Source organism: Mustelus asterias, chromosome 11, assembly GCF_964213995.1.
Source record: "Mustelus asterias chromosome 11, sMusAst1.hap1.1, whole genome shotgun sequence".
NCBI classification, from domain to species: Eukaryota; Metazoa; Chordata; class Chondrichthyes; order Carcharhiniformes; family Triakidae; genus Mustelus; species Mustelus asterias.
Genome location: NC_135811.1, coordinates 11,755,999 through 11,776,887, shown reverse-complemented (window position 1 = coordinate 11,776,887; position 20,889 = coordinate 11,755,999). Strand labels below are relative to the sequence as shown.

General features: G+C 44.6%; 1 protein-coding gene across 1 annotated transcript in view; it reads right to left on the bottom strand.

The window, feature by feature from the left end:
* LOC144500377 (uncharacterized) overlaps positions 1-20,461 on the bottom strand; it is a 417,466-nt gene extending 397,005 nt beyond the window's left edge. The window contains exon 1 of the mRNA XM_078223167.1: positions 20,441-20,461. The gene's annotated coding sequence lies outside the window, so the exon portion shown is untranslated. The remainder of the gene's footprint in view (positions 1-20,440) is intronic.
* Between the last annotated feature and the right edge of the window lie 428 nt (positions 20,462-20,889).

Below are 20,889 nucleotides of genomic sequence, written 5' to 3'. Positions count from 1 at the left end.
TTCATTATCTAGGGTACTCTGTTTGACCTACCTTTTCCCTTTAATGGAATATACCTCGACATTTCCTACATTATTATATCTTTGAAAATAGCCCATTGTTTTCTGCCAATATTTGATTCCAATTCATCGATTCCGATGCATTCCCATCCCATCGATGTTGTCTTTCCCCCAATTAATTATTCCTGTTCTAGATTGTTCTTTGTCCTTTTTCATGACCAACCTACGCCTTGTGATACAATGGTCACTGTCCGCTAAATGTTCTCTCACTGATATTTGATCCACTTGGACCAACTCATTCCCCAGAACCAGGTCCAACAGTGCCTGCTCTCTCTCTGGACTGGAAACATAACACTGCAGAAAATTATCCTGAACACACTCCAGGAACTCTTCCCCTCTTGTCCCTTTGCACTATTGGGCAGCACGGTGACACAGTGGTTAGCACTGCTGCCTCACAGCACCAGGGACCCATGTTCGATTCCTGCCTTGGGTCACTGTCTGTGTGGAGTTTGCATGTTCTCCCTGTGTTTGTGTGGGTTTCCTCAGGGTGCTCCAGTTTCCTCCCACTGTCCGAAAGACGTGCTGGTGAGGTGCATTAGCCATGGTAAATTCTCCCTCAGTGTACCCGAACAGGCGCTGGAGTGTAGCGACGAGGGAATTTTCACAATAACTTCATTGCAGTGTTAATGTAAGTCTACTTGTGACTAATAAATTAAATAACTATTCCTATCCCAGTCAGTATTTGGATGATTGAAGTCCCCATTCTAATTACTCTACAATCCTTACATCTCTGTGTAATTTCTTTGCAAATTTGTTTCTCAACATCCATTTCACTATTTGGTGGTCTATAGAGTCTGAAATTGACTAACACTGGATTGTGAAAACTTGCAGCAGGGAGCAGCCCACAGCCTCAGTTTGCTGGTCACGTCACATATGTTTGATACTCTTGTCCAAGGTCCTCCCAGCTCACTTTGCACTGATGTTTCCCGGGCCGCTGCTATAATCCAGAAGTGATTGTGATTCATTTCAAATTTCTTCTCCCCCAAACAGGGGGAGAACTGTTTATTGAGGTCTTGCTGGTTGTCAGCAACCCATAAATTCTGTTTATTTCTGCACATTGCTCCATCCTTTATTGGTGCTCTTTCTGTGGTTTTCAATGGTCTGTAGTTGCCTGCACCGATTGCCTGCACCGATTGCCCGCGCTGATTGATGTTATTACACCTTTATCATTCTTTACCTTGAGCCAGAGAGATTCTGTCCTTAGCCCCTCAGGGACTTCCTCTCTCTCCAGCACTGTAATCAATACTGCCATTCATCCCTTTTCCTCTTTTTCTGTCTTTCCCTTGTACCTTGTACCCTGGACTCCCAGTCCTGTCCCTCTTTACACCAGGTCTGTTATAGCAATAATATCATAAATCCATTTGTCAATCTGTGCCTATAGTTCACCAATCTCATTAACCACACCCCATGCATTCACATACATGCACATTCATCCTGCTTTAGGCTTTTTAACTTTCCCCTTACTCTAAATGTACCAATTCCCCAAGAACTCTATTTACCTTCATTCTGGGGGTGGTAATGGCCTAGTGATATTATCGCTAGACTATTAATCCAGAAACTCAGCGAATGTTCTGGGGACCCGGGTTCGAATCTTGCCACAGCAGATGGTGGAATTTGGGTTCAATAAAAAATATCTGGAATTAAGAAACTACTGATGATCATGAAACCATTGTTAATTGTCAGAAAAACTCATCATGTTCACTAATGTCCTTTAGGGAACAAAATCTGCCGTCCTTACTGGTTATGGCCTACATGTGACTTCAGAGCCACAGCAAGGTGGTTGACTCTCAACTGCCCTCCAAAGATAACTAGGGATGGGCAATAAATGCTGGTCAGCCAGCGACGCCCATGTCCCACAATGAATTTTTAAAAATTCTACCCTCTGATATATCCTTTGTAAATAAAAGTTTACTTATTAATGTCACAAGTAGGCTTACGTTAACAGCACAATGAAGTTACTGTGAAAATCCCCTAGTCGCCACACATTGGCACCTGTTTGGGTACACTGAGGGACCTAACCAGCACACCTTTCGGATTGTGGGAGGAAACCGGAGCACCCAGAGGAAACCCATGCAGACACGAGGAGAACGTGCAAACTCCGCACAGACAGTGACCCAAGCCGGGAATCAAACCCACGTCCCTGGCGCTTTGAGGCAGCAGCTAACCACTGTGCAAGATGCACACTCCACATAGTCGAGTTGCATTGATAGACCTTAAACTTTTATAAAGTGTTTACTCACCTGTACTCCCAATTGTCTCCTCTTCCTATCATGCCTCTTTACAAAGTCTTGATGCTCTCTCTCTCTCACACTCTTTTATCTCCTGGGCTCCTCTCTCTTTACAGAAACCCAAATGCTGATCTAGCCAGTGACGCCCACATCTTGTAAATAAGTAATAAAAATGGGAATGAAACCCCTTCCAACTGACAAATGAATCTGACTGTTCGCAGAAACCCAAACAACTTATCAAATTGCTCCTCTACTCAAAGAAGGAACCTTGATTTAGAAGCAGGCCAGGTCGAGTTGCAGGGGGAGCAGGTCAATGGCCTATGAGGATGGTCAATGTCTCTGGGTGAGGGATGGTGGTTGGATGATTGCGGGAAAGAGCAGGGTAAAGTTGGGAGGATCAAAGGAGATGGGAAGAAGCTCGGGGAGGGTGGAGGCGGATGAACCCCAGCTGCAGGGTCACAGTGTCCATGTCTGTCAACATGGCTAATAGGAAACTGCTACATTGCTGGAGATCAGGTGCAGCTAGGAAACATTTACCTCACAGATCAGATTCTTATGGGTGGAGGGCACTGGAGGATGGGTGTGGCCCATGGAAAGGTCATGCATTCCCATTGATCAACTGCAGCTGCTCTGTGAATGAAAGCCATATCAACAGAGGCACATTTCCACTGCCTTCTTCACACAGTTCACTTTGTGGATTTACAATGAGTCTCACACACCCAATCCTTTTGCAACGTCAGGCAGTGGAGAAGAGGATTTGTCAGAGGAGGGCCTTGATCCCCCAACAACATGGGGCGGCCTTCAGAAAGCAGCAGCCAAGGAGGAACCCAGTCAGGGCCAGCTTCGCTGCCGAAGAGCATTGGCACATCACCACATGTAGACTTGTATGTATTCCTACAATAAGACTTACAACACCGTGGCATAGGATGGATCTCCATGCCAGTCGCCCTCAAGGTTATTGCAGCTCTACTCTCCTCTTTGGCTCATTCTACACACCATGGGGGGTGGCATGTGTGGCATTTCCCAATCTGTAACACATAGCTGCATTCGGGAGGTGGCCACTGTTCAGAAAGGCTAACAAATTCTTCATATTCTGAACTGATGCTGATGTCCAGGCTGCTAGAACAGTTTGCTTTGGGGCTGTCTCAGATCACAGGTACATGGTGTAATCAACTGCACACACGTGATCATTAGGGCTCCCTGCGAACAGTCAGATTCATTTGTCAACTGGAAGGGGTTTCATTCCCATTTTTATTACTTATTTACAGGATGTGGGCGTCGCTGGCTAGACCAGCATTTATTGCCCATCTCTAATTACCCTCAAGATGGTGGCGGTGAGCTGCCGCCTTGGTACACCCACAGTGCTGTTAGGGAGGGAATTCCAGGATTTTGACCCAGTGACAGTGAATGGTGATATATTTCCAAGTCAGGGTGGTGAGTGGTTTGGACGGGAGCTTGTGGTGGTGCTTCTGTTCATGTTATCTGCAAGAATTATGTAAGTGTGTGCTCATTTTCCAGGGATCTCTCACGACATATATCTCTTAAGGAACTACGAGCTGCTGCAGTAACTCAATACCCCTGCCCTGGTGCAGGGTTAGATCCAGGCTGTCAAGGACTATCTCCTTAAAATGTGGATCAATACACCAGTGCATCCTCCCCAAAGTCCTGAGGAGGAGTGTTACAGCGCTGTCCACTGCTCAACAAGGGTAATCCTCGAGCAGACCATAGGACTAAACAAATGTGTTTCTGATGCCTTGATTGGTCCAAGAAAGTTTTACAACAATTGCCAAGTGAGTGTCCAGGATTGTCACTGTCTGCTGTGCCTTGCACAATGCAGCATTGCAAAGAGGAGATGATTTGCCAATCAAAGACATGGAGGAGCTGTTAACCTCCTCCGATAAGGATGATGGTAAGGAATATGAGGCGGAAGAGGATAGAGATTTCATGGCGGATCTCACAGATGCCAGGATCATGGAGAGACATGCCAGGGTTGTCAGGGATAATCTCATCTTCAATTGATGCCCCACCTGACCTTCATTCGCTCTCCTGCAAACTGTTGCCTGCTCCGATGGTGTGTCCACCTCTGCCAGCCTCCATGACCTAATTGCTGCCTCACTACACATGTCCTCTATCCCTTAGAAGACCAGGTGGAGTGGACCATTCTCGCACAGGATGAAGAGATGACTCCCCACACACTCCACCAAGGATACTGGCTTTGCACTGACACTGATGTCAATGAAGATATCATGAGCTATCTCTCTGCTCCTTGCCCACATTGTCAAGGCCCTGATTGCATAAGCAGTACATCCCACACTTGTCAGTGACCTCGGCCAATCTCCTTGGCATGTCATTTATGGGGAGGCCAGCAAAATACAGCATGTTCAGCCGTTGTCGCATTGCCTTGAGAATACAAAGCACACCATATGCATTACCATCCAATTAACACTGACCTCTAACACTCTGCTAGTCTGTTGTCTGCACAGAACAAAGAACAAAGAACAATACAGCACAGGAACAGGCCCTTCGGCCCTCCAAGCCCGCGCCGCTCCCTGGTCCAGGATTGAATCCTGAATCCAGGATCCCCGCCCAATTTTCCAGCCTATCTACATCCTAATATCCTATCCACCGAGCTGTCCCTCACAGCTACGATGCTTTGTTCATCACAACCTATTAACTCACCCCCACCCCCCCATTCCAGACCATGTGATCTCCAGGGAGAGGCGAAAACCCAGAGTGAAAACCCCAGGGCCAATATGGGGAAAAAAAAAATCTGGGAAATTCCTCTCCGACCCACTGTGGCGATCAAAACGAGTCCAGGAGATCACACTGGCCCTGATCGGAAAATGCTTCCCAACCCTATTCATTTCCACTTCTGCTTTACGAACACCATCTGAATTCCCTGCCCCCGAGACAGGTTCCCAACTATCCGCAGTCTCGCTCTGTACTGGCACCAGCAAGATGATCACAGGTGAGATATCTCACAGACTCCTTCATTCAGCAACAACTATCAAACATGAAGCATGATGTACAATATGCCCTATGCCCTCTGAAGGAGGATAACTCAATAAATGCACTCAATAGTCAAGTGAACAAAATATATTGTGATATCCATATATGTGTTCATTATAACAGTCTCCCAGCACCTGTAGCACCATTGTGACCTCAATACTTCTTAATTTTTCTTTCACAATCATTACACCTTGTTGTGACCCTCACATCAGCATCAAATGAAGAGGCAGGCTGCTGAGAGCAATCCCATGCCACGTGATTGCACATTTGAGACATGCCGACACATGCACGTAAAACTTACATTGTGAATGGATGGGTGGCGGCTGTCACACCATCAGGAACTATGCTCATCTTATTAAATTCCACCCTTTGCATCAATGCCATACAAACTAGAAAGCTCCAGCTTAATTTCTTGAAGAATGCCAAGTTAACTCATCACTGCAGGGCACACAGGTATCTGCAAGGAGGGTGGGGCAAAGAAAAACCAGACAGTATTCTTGCTCTTAATCACAATCAGGAGAAGATATGTGTGGGCATTGGGTAAGGACTGCATTGTGACGTCCCAAGGTGTTAATGCTCATTGTTCAGACTCCCACGTAAGCAATGATTACAGTACCACTGGCAGCAGCATTCAACTGTGGAGACTCATATATATGTGAGTCAGTGTCCACAGGAGAGGTATTGGCATTGAACCTTCATGACAAATGTCTCTGTGACAGTAGCAACTTGTAGTTATATTGCAGGTTTAATTTAAGAAGAATCCCAAGAACCTGAAGCAACACCAACTCACGTGGGGTGTGATTGCATAGGAAGCTGTCTCGCTGTAGGGCAAATAGAACTGAAGGGGTGGATGAAAGCTCAGTCAAAGACAAGCGCAAGGAAACTTTTAGAGGAAATTTTAGAGGTGCTCCCACAGTCCAAAGATGTGCAGGTTAGGTGGATTGGCCATGCTAAATTGCCCTTTGGTGTCAGGGGGACTAGTTAGGGTAAATGCATGGGGTTATGGGGCTAGAGCCTGGGTGGGATTGTGGTCGGTACAGAATCGATGGGCCAAATGGCCTCCTTTTGTACTGTAGGATTCTATGATTCTAAATGGTGGAGGAGTTGACAGAGGGAATTTCCAAAGAAGCCATTTCTTCTTTCCCACTGAAATGTCTGTTTTCCATACAGGTAAGCATTCAGAAAAGCAATGTTGGCTGGTGACCTTTTGGACTGGTCAGGTATACGCTATGCCGGCTGAATCAAGCCAGCTTTTCCAATGGCATCCTTCTCTTGTACGCTTATAACCTGTGCCACAGCACAAACATAATCTCATAAACTTTCTGCCATTTTCAGGCAGTTTTACGAAGGCATGACAAATAAAGAAGGATCCAACTGCATCCGACCATCAATCCATCACCAGTTTGAGACACAGCAGCAACGTCTATACTGGAAATCTGGGTCGGCATATTCAAATTGTAATCTGACTGACCACGGGTGTGGTTAATGCGAATGCATGTGTTCGCCACATACATTCATTTTAGTAGAAGGTACATTCATACAATAATTAAATTTACTTCAAGATAGGTATATGTATTGACCAAACATCTGTCACCCTACAGTAACCAAGAAATGCAAACACTCAGAACCACACTCCCACACTCTGCTTTTCATCAGCAAACCCAAAATTAGGTTAAAGTTCACACACATATGCAGTATGAATAAGTATTTAAATCACATGTCCAACAACAGTGCCTATTAATCATTTATTAAAATTAATTCCTGGCATGTGGGCATCAGTGGCAAGGCAGGCATTTTTTACCCATTCTTAATTACCCTTGAGAATACGACAGTGAGCTGCAGTCCATGTTGTTAAGCTATGCAGTGCTTCTGGATTTGGACCAGGTGATGGTGAAGGCATTGTGATAAGTTCCAAGTCAGAATGCTGAGTGCTTTGGAATCATAGAATCCTTACAGTGCAGAAGGAGGCCATTCAATCCATCGAGTGTGCACCAACCACAATCCCACCCAGGCCCTATTCCGGCAACCCCACACATTTACCCTGCTAATCCCCGACACTGAAGGGCAATTTAGCACGGCCAATCAACCTAACCTGCACATCTTTGGAGTGTGGGAGGAAACCAGAGCACCCGGAGGAAACCCACACAGACACAGGGAGAACATGCAGACTCCACACAGACAGTGACCCGAGGTCGGAATTGAACCCGGGTCCCTGGCGCTGTGAGGCAGCAGTGTTAACCACTGTGCCACGGAAGGCAACATGCAGGGGGTGGTGTTCTTATGCATTTGTTACCCTTGTTGCAGATTTGGAAGGTGCTGTTGAAGGAGTCTTGGCAAGTTGCTGCAGTGCATCTTGTACATAGTATATACTACTGTCACAGTGCGCTGGTGGTGGAGGGAGTGACAATCAAGAGGGCTACTTTGTCTTGGTTGATTTCAAGTTTCTTGTATGTTGTTGGAGCTGCATCTATCTAGGCAAGTGGAGAATATTCCATCACACTCCTAACTTAAGCCTTGCAAATGGTGGTCAGGCTTTAGGGAGTCAGGAAGTGAGGTACTCACCATAGAATTCCCTGCCACATCTTATGAGTCTCCTCTGTGAATTGGCAGTCTGACACTGAAAGCATCTCAGGTCTCTGGTGTGGAATGCATGTAACATCTGATCCAGTGTCTGCAAAGATATTGCTGAGGAGCAGCACAGTAGCAAACAACATGGAAGATTAGAGATTCATCATAGATCATTGGGAGAATCTGGTGGTGAGAAGGTAGTGAGGGAGAGAAGCCATTGCTCTGTCTACATCATGAACCAGGCAAAGGCAGTTCCATGGAGCTGGACAATGGAGGAGAAGTGTCAGAGGAGAATAGTGCTGTCAACCATGTTGAAGACCATGGAGAGGGACAAAGAACTATAGTCACAGTCACAGAGGATGTAGTTGGTGACTTCTGTTAGAATTTGATTACTCACTTTTCCTTTAATTTTCATTTTGATTTTTCTCCCCTTATCTGTTCTCTCTTCAAAGAATTTACTCATATTGCTCTAAGCTTGCACAGGTGCCAGTGGCTCACCAGTAACTAGCACAAAACCTTGTGAGCCTACAATTATCAGGATATCTGACTGTGAAGAGAAACACATGCCAAGTTTATCATCCTGCCCTCACCCAAAGGCCCGTCGCACTTTAGGATTTCTGATTATGCTGCTGTGTTAGAAACTAGAGGCAGAATTTTCCGGCCGCGCTGGTCTGAAAGCCGGAAATCCCTGCCCGACCGTCAATGGTGTTTCACATTCTCCGTAACCCGCCCATCTAGTTGCGGGCAGGATGGGAGAATTCCGGCCTAGATGTTAAGAATGTTAAAAATGCTATATTGAGTTACACTTTGCTCTTAAAGCATTAAATGCACAGAACAACGTGGCTGGGAGATGTAGATGAGAATTTACACACACACAACATGCAGCACAGAAACAGGTTATTCAGCCCAGCCAATCTGTGTTACTATTTATACTCCACACAAGTCTCCTCTGATTTGACCTGCTTTATCATTTTCAGCATACTTTTGCAGACTTTCTACCCTATCATCTAAGTTTCCTGTTCATAGGCTATTTGTTTCAACAATTAAAGTTAGGTCAGCACCTATTCTGTTTGAAGTGACTCAATTCAACTGAGTTCTGTGGAGAGTTGCTTGGCTGGTCGGGTCAGATTATGCTTCCTCAGTTATCCATGGGGAAAAAAATCCCATGTTTGGGGTCATTCAGGTCAAAGGTTGTGAGATTGGAAGGTCAGGGCCTGAATTGGGCATTCAGGTAGAACAGCCTTTTCTTTCCCAGCTAGGAGCTGAGCAAAGTGGAAATAAAACAAAAGCTTGACTATCCTGTCAGTGGATAATCCAATGCGTTTTACTGTTGTTATGAGATGTACTGTGGGAGAAGACTAGAAATATGTGTATTTTTCAAAATGAACAAGCTTCTTGGGTTTGTTGTTGAGCTTAGCATAGAACAGTACAGCACAGAAAGAGGCCATTCAGCCCATTGAATGAATGAGTGCTTCCAAAGAGGAATTTGATTAGTCCAAGACCCTACAAATAGCAGTATGATAATGAGCAGATAGTCTATTTTAGTGAGGCTGTTTTTTTAAAAATATTGGCCAGGACACTTGGGATAACTCCCCTGCTCTTTTTAACAGTGATGTGGAGATGCCAGCGTTGGACTGGGGTAAGCATAGTAAGAAGTCTCACAACACCAGAATAAAGTCCAATAGGTTTATTTGGTAGCACAAGCTTTCGGAGTGTCGCTCTTTCTTCAAGTGAGTCCCCTGAAGAAAGAGCGACACTCTGAAAGCTTGTGCTACCAAATAAACCTGTTGGACTTTAACCTGGTGTTGTGAGACTTTTTAATAGTGCTATGGGCTGTCATATGACCACCTGAAAGGGTAGACAGGTCTCAGATTAACATCTCATTCAAAAGATGGCCTTCTCTCAGAACTGCTCTGGAGTACGAGTCTGGAACTTGTGCTCAGAAGTCTCTGTAGTGGGACTTAAACCCACAACCTTCTACCTCTGGAGTGAGAGTGCTAACAATTCAGCTGTGGCTGATATCCACTCAGTTAAAGTCCAACAGGTTTATTTGGTAGCACGAGCTTTCGGAGTGTCACTCCTTCATCAGGTGAAGGAGCAGCGCTCCGAAAGCTCGTGCTACCAAATAAACCTTTTGGACTTTAACCCGGTGTTGTGAGATTTCTTACTGTGCCTACCCCAGTCCAACGCCGGCATCTCCACATCATGGATATCCACTGCGACACAGCTAACACTGTGCAAAATTAGCTCTCAGAGGAGCCACTGGATGGTAGGCCCAGAAAATGCCGTCATGGTGCAGGATTTTCCACTGAGTTTTGGCCTGAGGAATATTGTTGGGCAGAGTTGCAGGAGATTTAATGTGTATCTAATCACAACATAGTTGCCTTGATTTAACAGTGGTTCTCAATAATTGGAAAGTGTTCCAATGTCTAGTACTCACCTCACTCACTGACCTCGATTAACGTAAATTTAATAAATTTAAAGAAAATATTAGAACACAAAAGAATTAATTCAAAGATTTAATAAATAATAAATGACGTGCCTTATTTGTTAAAAACAGTTTTAATTGGAACCTATGTCAATGCACAAAGTTGAGCCACTAAACTTACTCTGCGATTTTGTTTCACATTCTATGAGGAAAACGTTGACTCTTTAACGAAAGCAAATTGCTCAATGATTCATGATAAAAAAAACTAATAGTGGGGAAAGGTTAGGTGTGTGGCTGCAGACAAGACAGACAGTGAATTAGTCATTGTTACAACCAGCAGCCAAAAACCGGCAAACACCAGTCTGGAACCTTAGGCTGTTTTTATCTTGGCGTTCCATGGCAGAGCAGCACTTCCAACATTTTGCTCCGAAGTGTCAAGATTGTAGCAGTGGCTCACCACTTGAGTTCCCTATCTCAACCATAGAATCATAGAATCCCTACAGTGCAGAAGGAGGCCATTTGGCCCATCGAGTCTGCACTGACAACAATCCCACACAGGCCCTATTTCCGTAACCCACTTATTTACCCTGCTAATCCCCCTGACATGAAGGGGCAATTTAGCATGGCCAATTCACCTAACTCGCACATCGTTAGACTGTGGGAGGAAACCGGAGCACCTGGAGGATACCCCCGCAGACACGGGGAGAATGTGCAAACTCCACACAGACAGTGACCCGAGGCCAGAATTGAACCCAGGTCCCTGGCGCTGTGAGGTAGCAGTGTTAACCACTGAGCCACCATGCCGCCCCTTGTTGCTGTGAAGAGGAATCAATTGAAAGCCCATATTTTTCCATTTAAAAAGGAACTTGCTATTATATAGCAACATTAGAATGTACCAAAATGATTTACTGCCACTTAATTATTCTTAAAATGTAGTCAACGTTGTTCCACTAAGAAAACAAGTAGAAACACTTCTAAGCATTAAGGCATGCAGCTGCGTTAGTGTTATACAGATGGCAGGTCTTTCCTTGATGAGGAGATGCCGGCGTTGGACTGGGGTAAATACAGTAAGAAGTTTAACAACACCAGGTTAAAGTCCAACAGGTTTATTTGGTAGCAAAAGCCACACAAGCTTTCGGAGCTCCAAGCCCCTTCTTCAGGTGAGTGGGAATTCTGTTCACAAACAGGGCATATAAAGACACAGACTCAATTTACATGAATAATGGTTGGAATGCGAGTACTTACAGCTAATCAAGTCTTTAAGATACAAACAACGTGAGTGGAGAGAGCATCAAGACAGGCTAAAAAGATGTGTATTGTCTCCAGACAGAACAGCCAGTGAAACTCTGCAGGTCCAGGCAGGCTGTGGGGATTACAAATAGTGTGACATGAACCCAATATCCCGGTTGAGGCCGCCCTCATGTGTGCGGAACTTGGCATCAGTTTCTGCTCAGCGACTCTGCGCCGTCGTGTGTCGTGAAGGCTGCCTTGGAGAACGCTTACCCGAATGTCAGAGGCCGAATGCCCATGACCGCTGAAGTGCTCCCCAACAGGAAGAGAACAGTCTTGCCTGGTGATTGTCGAGCGGTGTTCATTCATCCGTTGTCGTAGCGTCTGCACGGTTTCCCCAATGTACCATGCCTCGGGACATCCGTTCCTGCAGCGTATCAGGTAGACGTTGGCCGAGTTGCAAGAGTATGTACCGTGTACCTGGTGGATGGTGTTCTCACGTGAGATGATGGCATCTGTGTCGATGATCCGGCACGTCTTGCAGAGGTTGCTGTGGCAGGGTTGTGTGGTGTCGTGGTCACTGTTCTCCTGAAGGCTGGGTAGTTTGCTGCGGACAATGGTCTGTTTGAGGTTGTGCGGTTGTTTGAAGGCAAGAAGTGGGGGTGTGGGGATGGCCTTGGCGAGATGTTTGTCTTCATCAATGACATGTTGAAGGCTCCGGAGGAGATGCCGTAGCTTCTCCGCTCCGGGGAAGTACTGGACGACGAAGGGTACTCTGTCCACCGTGTCCCGTGTTTGTCTTCTGAGGAGGTCGGTGCAGTTTTTCGCTGTGGCGCGTCAGAACTGTTGATTGATGAGTCGAGCGCTATATCCTGTTCTTATGAGGGCATCTTTCAGCGTCTGGAGGTGTCTGTTCCGATCCTCCTCATCCGAGCAGATCCTGTGTATACGGAGGGCTTGTCCGTAGGGGATGGCTTCTTTAACGTGTTTCGGGTGGAAGCTGGAGAAGTGGAGCATCGTGAGGTTATCCGTGGGCTCGCGGTACAGTGAGGTGCTGAGGTGACCGTCCTTAATGGAGATGCGTGTGTCCAAGAATGCATCCGATTCTGGAGAGTAGTCCATGGTGAGTCTGATGGTGGGATGGAACTTGGTGATGTCATCATAGAGTTGTTTCAGTGATTGTTCACCATGAGTCCAAAGGAAGAAAATGTCATCGATGTATCTAGTGTATAGCATCGGTTGAAGGTTCCGTGCGGTGAAGAAGTCTTGTTCGAACCTGTGCATGAAGATGTTGGCATATTGAGGTGCACATTTGGTCCCCATGGCTGTTCCGTGTGTTTGGATGAAGAACTGGTTGTTGAAGGTGAAGATATTGTGGTCCAGGATGAAGCGGATGAGTTGTAAAATTGCATCTGGAAACTGGCAGTTGTCGGTGCTGAGCACTGAGGCTGTTCACCATCCACCAGGTACACGGTACATACTCTTGCAACTCGGCCAATGTTGTCTGCCTGATACGCTGCAGGAAAGGATGTCCCGAGGCATGGTACATTGGGGAAACCGTGCAGACGCTACGACAATGGATGAATGAACACTGCTCGACAATCACCAGGCAAGACTGTTCTCTTCCTGTTGGGGAGCACTTCAGCGGTCACGGGCATTCGGCCTCTGACATTCGGGTAAGCGTTCTCCAAGGCGGCCTTCACGACACACGATGGCGCAGAGTCGCTGAGCAGAAACTGATGCCAAGTTCCGCACACATGAGGGCGGCCTCAACCGGGATATTGGGTTCATGTCACACTATTTGTAATCCCCACAGCCTGCCTGGACCTGCAGAGTTTCACTGGCTGTTCTGTCTGGAGACAATACAAATCTTTTTAGCCTGTCTTGATGCTCTCTCCACTCACGTTGTTTGTATCTTAAAGACTTGATTAGTTGTAAGTACTCGCGTTCCAACCATTATTCATGTAAATTGAGTCTGTGTCTTTATATGCCCTGTTTGTGAACAGAATTCCCATTCACCTGAAGAAGGGGCTTGGAACTCCGAAAGCTTGTGTGGCTTTTGCTACCAAATAAACCTGTTGGACTTTAACCTGGTGTTGTTAAACTTCTTACTAAAGTCTTTCCTTCTCAGCCCTAGAAATTGTTTAGTGCTGGGGAATACAGGTGAGACAAAGACAATGAATTATCCTTCTCCCTCACACATAATCTTAAATACTGAGGCATCTGCATTGAAGGTAAGTGTTGGTCACACATAGATTTCATAGAATCCTCCATTTGGCCCATCGAGTTTGCACCGACCACAATCCCCCCAGGCCCTAACCCCATAACCCCATGCATTTACCCTAGCTAGTCCTCCTGAAACTCAGGGGCAATTTAGCATGGCCAATCCACCTAACCAGCACATCTTTGCACTGTGGGATGAAACCAGAGCACCCGGAGGAAACCCACACAGACACGGGGAGAATGTGCAAACTCCACACGGACAATGACCCAAGCCAGGAATCGAACCTGGGTCCCTGGCGCTGTGAGGCAGCAGTGCTAACCACTGTGCCACCATGCTGCCCGTTTATGGAGTGAAATTGGTCTTATCTGATAATAATAAACCGGTGATAGTGAGTGCACAGCTTGTTTTACATCCTGCCTGATTTTCAGAAGATAACTGGCTCCAGAGGATATCGAGAATTATAGACAGAATTAAAACCTGCAAGGCATCAAAAAAGGAGAAAGGTCCAACCTAAATAAAATGGAGATTTAGACATCCTGCCTTGTCAACAGCCCTTAGTTCTTTTTTGCAGACAGGAAGCACAGTTCTATGGATTAGTGCAATACAAAGGTGCCACATTTGAGCCCTGAAGGTGGGTCAATGACACTGACAATGTTGAGGTCAATTATATCACTGCCATTTCAGCTGACAGTAACTAATTCAGTTCAGGCTGTCAAACAGATTTGGGACCTTCCAAATATGAATGGCATAGTAGCATGATGTCTCATTGAGTCAAAGGACAGAAGTGTACCTTTATAACAATCCGTTAACTGTACATCCCGAATAGCAAGCAAAATAAGCAGAGTAGGTCTATAGCTGCTCTGACTTAATTGGTCAACTGCTAAATTCTGCAATCTGGGGTGAAAAAGACATTTGCTCCTAGATTCTTCTGCACCAGTCACTGGATGGTTCTTAAAAACTCAAGAATTTTAAAAAATCATGCTGGTCTCCGTTTCTCAGGAAAGGACAAAATAGCATGTATCAGATCCTGCATGTCTATGTCCAATTGCTTAACAAACAAGACTTGTCCAACAGTTTGTTCACTGAATAATTGCTGCGCCATCCAACCAACCCTTTAAATCTCTACTCAGTTCAATTATTGTTGGTAAATGAATTGGGCCAACTATTTGAAGCAAACTATTGCCATCCACAAGATACAAGGATAGAAGACCTCTTTGCTTTGAATAGGGTAATGGGTAAAACTGAAACATGTCAGATTGAGGTGGTTGTACTTCCAGTTTTATTTTTTAAATTACAGCATCTAGAGAATACACATTTAACCCTGGGAAATCTATATATCAATGACAACAAACTGAACTCGTGTTATTCATTCTTGGGAAGTGGGTGTCACTGGATGGGCCAGCATTTATTACCCATCCCTAATTGCCTTCAAGGTGGCAATAAGCCGTCTCCCTAACTGCTGCAGTCCATGTGGTGTAGGTACATCCATGGTGATGTTAGGAAAGTAGCTCCAGGACTTTGACCCAGTGACAGTGAAGGAATGGCAATATATTTCCAAGTCAGGATGGTGAGTGACTTGGAAGGAAACTTTCAGGTGGTGTGTCCCTGTATGTCTGCTGCCCTTGTCCTTTTAGCAGTAGTGGGTTTGGAAGATGCTGTTGAAGGAGTGTATAGTCTACATCAACCACATCCCAGCAACAGATGCATTAAGGTTTGCTCCCTTTCTTTGATGGTGACTCCAAGTTGTTGAGTGAAAACGTGTGAGGGCAACTCTTACGAATTGTTTCTGTCTGGACCAAACTGAGTTTATCAAAGATATAAAATCTGTAGGTTATTTGAGGAGGTGTTTGAAGGGAGCATCTTGTTCTTTGATTGGATGACAAAAAGACTTGGTGATTTGTTTTTAAGGGGATTTGGATTTATGAAGAGTTTTTTGATGCTGGCCTCTTCTTTACTCAATGTGTAACTGCAGCAACAGTACATCATTGTCTTTACGTGTTAAGTTAAGATGTTCTTCTCATCTCTGTTGAAGTTGCTTTCGTATTGGTCTACTCTTAACTAGCATTATTAAAGGTTAGGTCCATGAGTCAGAACCCCTGAAATCCAAATTTAGGAAGATCAATGTTAGAAGCTTTTTAAATTAGTGCTCGAGTCTCCAATAATGGAAGTGGGGTGTGGCAATGTGAGCACTGTCAGAGGAACACAAATTGATGAAATATAAAGTACCCAAGGATCAGTGCATTGATTCACAATGAACAAATGAGTTAAATTCCCTTTTAACAGCATAGGATTCTGAAAGTTCTTTCAGTGTTTCAGTGGTCTCATTCATCCATTTAATAATTAGGCCCATAATATTCTATTTAATGGCCTGAAGTTTTCAGATGGCGGGGGCTCATTTCCTGCCATCTAAAGAGTTGGTGCTGACACATCGCTGCTGACTCCGAGAGCCCCACAGCCATTTCATGCTTGAATGAGCATCGTGGTTGCAGGCCAGACTTCTGTCCCTCACTCGGGAGGAGGTCCCCGCCTTTGAGAGCTGCCAGCCAATCTGCTCTCTTTTGTTTACAAGGCGACAGACTGCAATGGACAGAAGAAATTCAGGAGAACATCAGAGTCTAGGTCTGGACACCAGGGGCCCAGGTAAATTCAAGGGGTGCCAGTGCAAAGGGAGCAATCAGGGAAAGCCAGGAAGAGGTCTGGAAGCCACTGGACCTTAAGGGGAGGAGTGCCCAAGAGTTTAATGGACTTGAATCATTAAGTATTTCTCTCTCCACAGATGCAGTCAGACCTGCTGAGTTTTCCAGTATTTTATGTCAGATTTCCAGCATCTGTAGTATTTTGCTTTTATGAGGATTTTAAAATATGAAGTATTGCTTAACAGTGAGCAAGCAGGTACGCAGCAGGGGTGAGGGGTGACTGGGACTTCATGTGAATTAGGATATGGACAGCAGTGTTTTGGATAAACCCAGGTTTACGGAGGGTAGAATGTTGAAGACTGGCCAGGATTACATTGCAATAGTCGAGTCTTCAGGTAACAAAGCATAGATAAGGGTTTCAGCAGATGGTTTGGGCAGCGCATGTTCTGAGCATGATGTGCTCATTTGTACAAGCAGTGAATGACCAAACCTACTGGCCCTTAACAGGGAATGTACTATTGACTACACAAAAAGGCCAAAAAGCATTTTGGGGGAAAGTTTTCATAGGGCAGGAGGAGCATGCCACAAAAATACTGCAGCCTACTTCCATCCTATGCTCAGTCCTTGGTTTGGCAAGGGGTTGGGGGAGGGGGGGGCAGGAGTAGAGGCCAAGCCAAAATCTGTAAGTCAGCTCTCCCTGGAGTTGGGATGATGTCCCAGCCTGCTATAGTACAGCCGGCTACATTCAGTTGAGGCCTGGAAATGGCTTGGGCCAGACTCTGAATTTGGGGAGGAAGATCCTTCAAAGCTTCACAGAGTTGTGGCCGGTTTTATATCAGACCCTTACACAGCTGACTTCCCAGCACCACCTCCACAACTGCAGACACAATTGCTGAATTTTTCTTTTTGTGGGGTTGGATTTTTTTTAAAAAACAGTAATGAAGGACTTTCTAATTATATGTTCATTTGTTCCAAGATACAGGATACAGTTCACAAAGAAAGCAGTTTGCTTATTTTAACGGATAGATGAATCTCCTTGTCAGCTGATAGGAAGGAAACTTTATATTACTGCCCACAAGCACTATTAGGCAGGTCACATTAAGCCATTCTACTTACAGCAGCAGGATGTTTAAATCATGCAAAAAATGAACTGTGTCCATTTAAGATTTCCTTCTAGCAGATGTTTGTTTCATTTCCTCTAGCCGTTGACTATTAAAAGGCTTCAATTACCCAAGAGTTGATAGCTCCACTTTTGAATGGACCTCCCTTATATTAAGTTGATCTTTCTCTACATCCTAGCTATGACTGTAACACTACATTCTGCACCCTCTCCTTTCCTTCTCCCCTATGTACTCTATGAACAGTATGTTTTGACTGTATAGTGCACAAGAAACAATACTCTTCACTGTATACCAATATATGTGACAATAAATCAAATCAAATCGTCTTGCTACATCATACAGAGAAAAGGTATTTGTCAAATTAAACCTCACCTGCCAGTCAGTAACAAACAATAGGACAGGCCATTGCTCCTGTCAATGCTCAGTATCATAGCCAGGACTTTTTTAAAAAACGTATACATCGGAAGTGGGCGTCTCTGAATACAACTGAGTAGTTTGCTGGGTGATTTCAGAGGGGGAGGTAGGCCAGATCAAATAAGGATGACAGATTTCTTTCCGTAAAGGACACTAGTGAACCAGTTGGATTTTTACAATAGTTCAACAGTTTCATGATTGCCAGCACTGGTGTTAATTTTTTATTGGACCTTCTGCACTGTATGATTCAGCTACACACGCGGTGATGCATCAATAAATCATGCCTCTGCCAGTAGTCTACACAGCTGTATCTGCCAGAATTTTATGGGGCTGCTCAATTACTTAGCTATGGGAAGGGAGGATCCACTGGTGTAAAAAAAAGGGAGGTGCCTCAAAATTAGAGTGTAATCTTTAAAAAGCTAATTCTGACTCAAGAATGTCGCAGCTGTTAGAAAGGACAGTGCAGGGGATGCCAGTTTCAAGCTTTGACCTGCTCTGGATCAACCATTCCTGACTTGGATAAAGATAACGGTCCTGCAATTAGCCTTCACACAACTGGGTTGGGGAGAGAAAAATCTTAATTGCTATCCGGCAGTGACTCTTGCTGCAGAAGAGGATGTGTTGGAACATCAAGTGAGAATCTGACTCTGCATGGTAAAATATGTATCAACATTCACCATCAAAGTTTATGTATGGAATGGTCTAATGGGTATCACACTGAATCAAGTGTGGAACTGCATCCAAGCGTGTCAGCACCTTCAAGGAAGGAGAGTATATTAAAAGGAAAGCATTTGTTAAGTGTTGGTTTAGGTTGGGTACAGTAATATGATGGTTATGTTACTGAGCTAGTAATCCAAAGGCATAGATTAAATATCGCACCATGCCAGTGAATTGGGATTTTAAATTTGGATCTCAGTGTCAGCTAGCCTAAATCTATTGAGTGAAATTATGAAACTCTTCTACAGCTAGATCGATTGTTACATTTAAAACAAATCAATACATTGTTACACAAAAGTATCAAAGGATATGTTGCAAAGTGGGTGTATGAAGTTCAGTTGCAAATCAGCTATGATCTCATTAAATTGCACAACAGGCTTGAGGGAATAAACAAACTACTTCTGTTCCTCTGCAGTGGATTAATAAAGGTATAGTTTGGAGCAACTGTATCAATAAAGTTGAGATTTTTAAACTGATCACTGGATCCACTGACTGGGTCTGGGACCCTGTGCAATTACATGGGTTGCATGGCTCTAACATCACCCCTGTGAGGATCTGGCAGTCACAAAAGGGACAAGGACACATTCATGTGTGCATAATTTAATATGGCCAACTTTCAAACCCTTTCTTGAAAAGGTAGCGCAGAGGAGAGGTACTCTGTTGGGTCTGTGTTGAAGGAAACCTCAAAAGAAACGTGTCTTGTGTCGTGGAAGAAATTGCTAATTGTGTGGGGTATCAACTGCTTTAATCCCCAGATCAAACACCTCAAGAAATTCAATAATCTGATCAGAGGAGTTAACATAGGACACCTGTCCATCCAACACCAATGCAACTCCCTAGCTGTCTCTGGGTCATAACCTTCCCGACACATCAGAGCATCTTTGGAGCGAATGGCGGACAGCAATGCAAGCTGGGACTGTGTCCAATTCCAACAAATTTAGTTTCCTACCTTGAGCACCCTGGGCACAAGTAAACTTTTCATCATTTTAAAATTAATAGACAGAAGGGTTGATAGCCAGAGGATATAGATTTAAGGTAATTAGCACAAGAACCAAAGGGGAAACGGGGATTATTTTGGTACAGCGCATTATGATCTGTAATGCATTGCCTGAAAGTGCAGTGGAAATAGATTCAATAGTTATGGCAAAAGAAATTTGATATAAACTTGAAAAATAATTAAAAATAAGGGTTGTGCGGAAAAAGCATGAACTCTTTTCAAAGAGCTACCATGGGCATGATGGGAAGAATGGCCTCCCTCTGTGTTATTTACCATGTTTACCTGTACTGTCACCTGTGCCCTCATTCTCTCCAATGCATTGAAGGAATCTATTATTTAAGTTGCTCATATGGTGCACAAGAAAAAAAGGGACTTATATTTGTATAGAATCTTTTTATGTTTCCCAGAAACATCTCAATGTACTACATATAAAATGATTTACTTTGAAGTGCAGTTATTATTGTTGAGTGCTGTATGCTAATGCTTAATATATTTCACACATATTAGCCACATCTCCCTTTCAGCAATAAAGATTCAACAGGCCTTCTGCTGCTCCTCATTAGTAATGGCCTGGCTCCTATCCATTTACTGAGCTTTCTACATATCACTGCCTGTATTGTCAACCTTGGCTGAGTGACAGCACTTCTCGAGTTAAAAGGTTGTGGGTTCAAGCCTCAAGACTAGAAAGTTGAACAGATAAGCTGGGCCAGGGATGTCAAACCCAATTTAGTAAAAAGTCTCACAACAACAGGTTAAAGTCCAACAGGTTTATTTGGTAGCACAAGCTTTTGGAGTGTAGCACCTTCTTCACCTGAAGAAGGAGCGACACTCCGAAAGCTTGTGCTACCAAATAAACCTGTTGGACTTTAACCTGGTGTTGTGAGACTTCTTACTGTGCTTATCCCAGTCCAACGCTGGCAACTCCACATCATGGCTAAACTCAATTTACACAGTGGGCCTGCTCCAACATGCTGGCACTTAATCTGGAGCCACATTCAGAAAAACGTATTTGGACATACTGGGGGAAAAAATTGATATGCAATTCACCCATTTTCTTTGGGCACAAAAATGGTGACAATCTGCACCAATTCCTGCGCTGGCAGCATGGCTATTGCCATGTTTGTCCTGCTCACTTTGGATCGATTTAAACATGTAAGGTCGGTGCCTGTTACAAGATCCTTCTGCATATTGTGTGAAATACTAGGGTGCAGCATGCCTGTGCAAGTTCCGACTAGTTTTTCCTGTTCTACAGCTGGATGC